Source organism: Otolemur garnettii, unplaced genomic scaffold (assembly GCF_000181295.1).
Source record: "Otolemur garnettii isolate 467f Iridium unplaced genomic scaffold, OtoGar3 scaffold00108, whole genome shotgun sequence".
Lineage (NCBI taxonomy): Eukaryota > Metazoa > Chordata > Mammalia > Primates > Galagidae > Otolemur > Otolemur garnettii.
The window spans coordinates 5321338-5327507 of record NW_003852503.1 but is presented as its reverse complement, the minus strand read 5'-3'; positions in this window follow the sequence as shown (position 1 = coordinate 5327507).

The following is a 6170-nucleotide window of genomic DNA, read 5'->3' as shown; positions in this document are numbered from 1 at the left end:
ATTTTAAAATTTATTGTTTAAGATTAAGAAAATATTTACATTTTTCTCAGTTTTAATTTTAATTTGGTAAATATTGCTAGATGTCACCCACATAAACAAAAGTTCTTTGGGGTTCTCCTTTTTTTAAGAATGTAAAAGGGTCCTTTGAGAACTCTGGTTTAGTAGATAGACGTGAAGACAGTTTACTGGGTTATAAGGCCACAGATCAAATGCTGTATAAAGTGGAGAAGGAATGACTTCCTTTTCTTTCTTTGAGACAGAGTCTTATCGTGTTGCCCTCGGCAGAGTGCTGTGGCATCACAGCTCACAGCAACTTCAAACTCCTGGGCTCAAGTGATTCTCTTGCCTCAGCCTCCCAAGTAGCTGGAACCACAGGTGCCTGCCATGATGCCTGGCCATTTTCTTGTTGCAGTTCAGCTGGCCTAGGCTGGGTTCAGCTGGTGTAGGCTGGGTTTGAACTCGCTGCCCTTGGTGTATGTGGTGGACACTGCAACCACTGTGCTATGGGCACCGAGCCAAGCAATCACTTCTGATAGAGGCATGCAGGAGGACTTCCTGGAAATGGTGGGCCTTTATTCTATGAGAGTTGAAAAGAATTTTAATAGGCAGAACTTGGGAGCCGGGTAGGGCATTGTGGTGGGCACCTGTGGTCCCAGCTACTTGGGAGGCTGAGGCAAGAGAATCGCTTGAGCCCAGTAGTTTGAGTAGGCTTAACTCTACTTTCTATGAAGCAGGGAGTGGCTTGGCCAGAACTGGGTCTTAGAACTGTCCCTGTGTGTTGGGAGACAGTGGAAGGGAGGCCAAGGGGAGACCGGGAAGCCAAGAATTGTCTATCTGCTTTGCTATTGGCCATGGCCACCCTGGCTCCACTGGCACAAGGCTCTCCTGCAACTGGCTGCTTTATTGAAAGGGTTTCAGGGGAAAGGACAGAGTGGAGGGAGGTGACATACATAAAACTCAATAAGGGTGAAATTGAGCAGAAGACCTCTCAACTCATTTTCTTTGAATCTTCATCCCAGCCCCGGGAGGCACGGTCAGGCTGGAGTTTTTGTTCCCATTTCCTGATGTCACTGAGGCTCCTAGAAGTTCAGTGCCTTTGCCCGAAGTTGTACAGCTGGCAAAAAATAGGCTGGATTTCAGAGCTGGGTCTGGTGGAGTCTTGGTTTTCCCATTTTTGTTCTTTTCCCCCTTCCGTTTTCTCCTCTTCCGTTTTGTGTACATTTTCTATGCTCTTTCTATAAACTTGTAGAATGGGTTAGGGGCATGAGCATCTGTGGGCAAGGGTCCCAGTTAGAAGTGGAGCCCATTGTGAGAGTCTGAGAGGCTGAGGCCTGCAGTTGCTGAGCCTTGGGTCTCTCGCTTCTGTGTCATCCGGCTCTTGGGCTTCCTTTCCTTCCTTCCCACAGGACCGAGGGCCTTGGTCTCTTTGCCTCTTCCTTCCCATGGGGGTCCCCCAGTGGACCCGATCTCTCCTTACTCCCTTTCTCTGTTGCTGCAGATGTGTTTCCATGAATTTCCCTGCTAATCACCACGGATGAGCTAGCAAAGGAAAGTTTCGTGCTAATTGGATTCCTGCTCAAGCAACCCCTGACTCCCTAGATGCTCTGGTGGTTTTTGCTTTGCTTCCTGAAGGCATGGACCCTGTGGCTCCCTGTCCTGGCTCTTCCACAGTTTGCTCAGCAGGTAGGGCAAGGCCAGGTTGAGGTTAATGACAGCGTTCTAGGACTCCAGCTCTATGGCTTATAGAGAGTTCTCCAGGTCAAATCTTCCACTTCAGTCAGATTGGCCTCTTCATTGGCCCCTTCTTTGTTCCTGGAACAAGCTGTGCTCATCCTGTCTCTCCACCTTCCTGAGTGCCCTCCTTCTCCTTGCTCCCAGGGCCGGGCTTATAGATATACATTAGGCCTCTTTCTTACCAAATCTTATTTTAAAGACTGTTGCCCAGGATAGAGTGCAGTGGTGTGATCATAGTGCATTGTGGCCTTGAATTCCTTGGTTTCAAGGGATCTTCCCACCTCAGCCTCCTGGGTGGCTGGCACTACAGGTGCTTACCACCACATCTGGTTAATTTTTCATAGAGATAGGGTCCTGTTATGTTGCCCATGCTGGTCTCGAACTCTTGGCCTCAAGCAGTTCTCCCACATGGACCTTCCAAAGTGAGTTCTGGGATTATAGGTGTGAGCTGCTGGGCCCAGCCACCACATTTTTCAAATGTGCTACTTATTTTCCTTGCTCACTGACGTCCCCTGGCCTTGACCCTCATTCCCTCCCCCCATTCCTGAGTCTTCCCTTGCTTCTAGGAGCTTGGAAGCCAGCAGCTCAATCCCATCACTAAGAGGCAGGTCACCCTAAATACAAGGGAATCATTTCTTGGCTTTGGAACACCTTACTAATTACGTGTATCTACCTTACTAATTCTGTTTGGGCAATGCTATCCTCATTTTGCATTCCTAAGCCTTGACAGTTGCATACCACTGTGTGTGTGTGTGTGTGGGGGGGGGTTAGGGACTGATCCCACCAAAGGTTTTTTTTTTTAATATGTTTCTTTATTTATTTGAGACAGAGTCTATGTTGTCCCCTGTAGAGTGCTGTAGCATCACAGCTCACAGCAACCTCAAACTCATGGGCTTAAAGGATTCTCTTGCCTCAGCCTCCCAAGTAGCTAGGACTACAGGCACCTGCCACAATGCCCAGCTATTTTTTTGTCACACTTGTCATTGTTGTTTAGCAGGCCTGGGCTGGGTTTGAACCTGCCAGTCCTGGTGTGTCCCTAACCACTGAGCTATGGGTACTGAGCCTGAATATCTGTTTAAATAGGACATCAGAACATGAGAAACCAAACAGACCCTGACCCTCTCCCATTGGTCTGTGGCTGTTAAGTGTATTGTTCAGAAAAAACTCAGACATCCAGAGAGGCTAGCAGAATGAAACATTTGCTGAGGATCACCCACCATGAGAATCTCAGTGGAGCTTGGATGGTGTAGTCCTGGATTAAGGGTGGGCTGGGGAAAACGCACATTTGTCGAGTACCTACCATGTGCCAGACACTATTTTTCTCAACTGGCAGGCACAACTCTGGGTAGACATTATGTTGCTTAAATTACAGATGAAGAAACTGAGGGTCAGGGCCGTAAAGCAATTTTGGGGGCTGTAAGTACTAGTCTGTTTCTGCTGCGTCCTGCTCATTTGTGCCCACGGAACAATGAAGGCTGGGGACCCCAGTGGTGCTTAGCTCAGAGAGACCTATTAGGGCCCAGGTAGAAGGTAGGTCCTGCTGGTTTTGCTGTTGGATGTGTGTGAATGTTACATTGCTATTTAGCTCAGTTCCTTATAGATGGAGCGTTGGAAAATTTGCTGCAGAAAGTCCTGCAAAATGCTGTCAATTATGCAACCAAAATGCAAAATACTCAGATGGAAAGAGAACTGGGTGGGCAGTCAAAATACTTGGGTTTCATCCTGTCTATTTCACTGAAAGGCTATGAGGCCTTAACCAGGCCTTCTCTAAGGCTCAGAATCCTCACTGCCAAAACGAGAGTTTGGACAAGGGGACCTCTATGACCCGAACTCTATAGCTTTATAGAAAGAAATAAGCATTTTCTAAGCACTGGTCTCTCAAAAAAAAATTAACTCCCTAAACTGGAACCAGGGAACCAGAGGTATGTAAATCCCCTAGTCTGGCTCTTGAGCACGTATTTAGAGGAAAAGTGATTCCGAATGATTTGCTAACACTTGAGTGGAGCCCATCAGGAGTCACTAGTCCAATCTCCTTAATTCACAGATGAGGCACTGTGGCCCAGGATGGAGGTTCTTGTTCAAGGTCACACAAGAAAGAGCAGTTGTGGCGGAGCACCTCCCCTAGAGAGACGCCTGCTGGGGTGAGAGCAAAGAATGGGGGAAGAAAGCCAAGTTGCTAGGAGGCAAAGCTGAGGGGCAAAGAAACCTGGGGATAGACCTGTGTTTGTGGTCTGTGGCACTGGGGCTGGTTGCCATGGGGCTGAGAAAGCCTCATGGGGTAAGCCCGAAAGAGCTGGGAGCAAGGGTGGAGGGCCTGAGCAGAGTCCCTGCCCTGGATGCTACCTTCAGTCCACCTGTTTCCTGGTGGAAGAGAACAGAGGTGCCGCCCAGGGTAGCTTCTACCTCCACAAGAAAACTCGTCAAAGGAGAGGTGTAACAACTTCCATTGACCTGGGGCTCACCCATTCACTTTGCTACAAGCCTAAGGTTTCATTGACATTTAAAATCTTACCTTAGGTCAGACCACTCTCAGGGCAGGCCAGGAAGTTTGAGTCCCGCAGGGAGAAATTCCAGTTATTGTTGCTTTGATCCCTCTTTTCCAATCTTGACATTTTCTGGGAAATGCCCAGAAAAATGTCCCCACTACTGACCACCTCCATGAGGTGGTTTGACTTCAGCACATAGGCCTCAACTGACAGCAAGTGGTCTGTCTCAGCAAGGATGGATAGTTAGGCCTTGACTTTTCAAGTGTCTGGAGCAGTGAAGGCAGTGAGGAAGAATCCTGATGGGATACTCTAGGCCAGTGGTTCTCAACCTGTGGGTCGTGACCCCTTTTAACTGTATATATATTTAGAGACAGAGTCTCACTTTATCGCCCTCAGTAGAGTGCTATGGCGTCACAGCTCACAGCAACCTCTAACCCTGGGCTTAGGCCATTCTCTTTTGCCTCCACCTCCTGAGGAGCTGGGACTACAGGCACTCACCACAATGCCTGGCTATTTTTGGTTGCAGTTTGGCCAGGGCTGAGTTCAAACCCACCACCCTCAGTGTATGGGGCCAGCACCCTGCCCACTTAGCCACAGGCACCACCCCCTTTTAACAGTATTAAAGGTTCGTGGCATTAGGAAGGTTGAGAACCGCTGCTCTAGGCCAACAGGTGGAGCCATTAGCCTCCTTAGTTCTAAGACTAGCATCAGAAGCGGAAGACTGAACAGTACCAAAGAAGAGATAAAACCAAAGGAGAACCAGAGGAGACAATTAAAAGGTAATCTTTTTAAGGGGTTAAATTTAGAATCTTGAAAGAAAGCACTTTAGGCCACAAAATTTTTAACCCAAAAGAAACTGTTTCAAATTATTAGAGGCAAAGTTGATCTTTCATTTATCAAAGATTAAGCCTTGATCCCTTTACCTCCAGGTAAAGCCCCCCTGCTCCCAAGAGCAAGGTTTGTGGCATTCAAATTTGTAGAAAGGGCCTGTTTTGGCTCATGGTAGGTCTGTACAGGCACCCAAGTGTTTCAACAACAAACCAAGTGGGTAACCCAGGCCAGCAGGTAACAAGTACGTAGTTCATTTAAAGAAATGTGTAGTATTGGCTCGGCGCCTGTGGCTCAAGCGGCTAAGGCACCAGCCACATACACCTAAGGTGTCCGGTTCAAATCCAGCCGGGGCCCACCAAACAACAATGACAGCTGCAACCAAAAAATAGCCAGGCATTGTGGCGGGTGCCTGTGGTCCCAGCTACCTGGGAGGCTGAGGCAGGAGACTCGCTTGAGCCCAGGAGTTGGAGGTTGCTGTGAGCTGTGATGCCACAGCACTCTACCCAGGGGGACAGCTTGAGGCTCTGTCTCAAAAAAAGAGAAATGTGTAGTATTGAGGGCAATTAATGACAATGACATGGTGGGGGTGGGGGAAGGGGAGAGCAATGGGGGGTGGGGAAAGGAAGAGCAGGTCTTGGTGTGTGCCACACCTTTTGCGGGCAAGACACGATTGTAAAAGGGACTTTACCTAACAAATGCAATCAGTGTAACCTGGTTTCTTGTACCCTCAACGAATCCCCCAACAATAAATTGGAAAAAAAATGTGTATTATTATACACATAACATTTTCCTAGGTGTAAAAAGTGTTATGTAGGAGAATGTCCTAATTCTTAGGAGATGTATGCTGAGGGGATGTAATACCTCACCTGTAAATGTTTTGGCTGAAAGAATAAAATACAGCTGACCCTTGGACACCATGGGCTAGAACTGTGAGGGTCCATTTAAACACAGATATTTTTCTTTTCTTTCTTTTTTTTTGAGACAGTCTCATCATGTCACCCTTGGTAGAGTACTGTGGTATCACAGCTCACAGCAACCTCAAACTCTTGGGCTTAAGCAATTCTCTTGCCTCCGTCTCCCAAGTAGCTGGGACTACAGGTGCCCGCCACAATGCCTGGC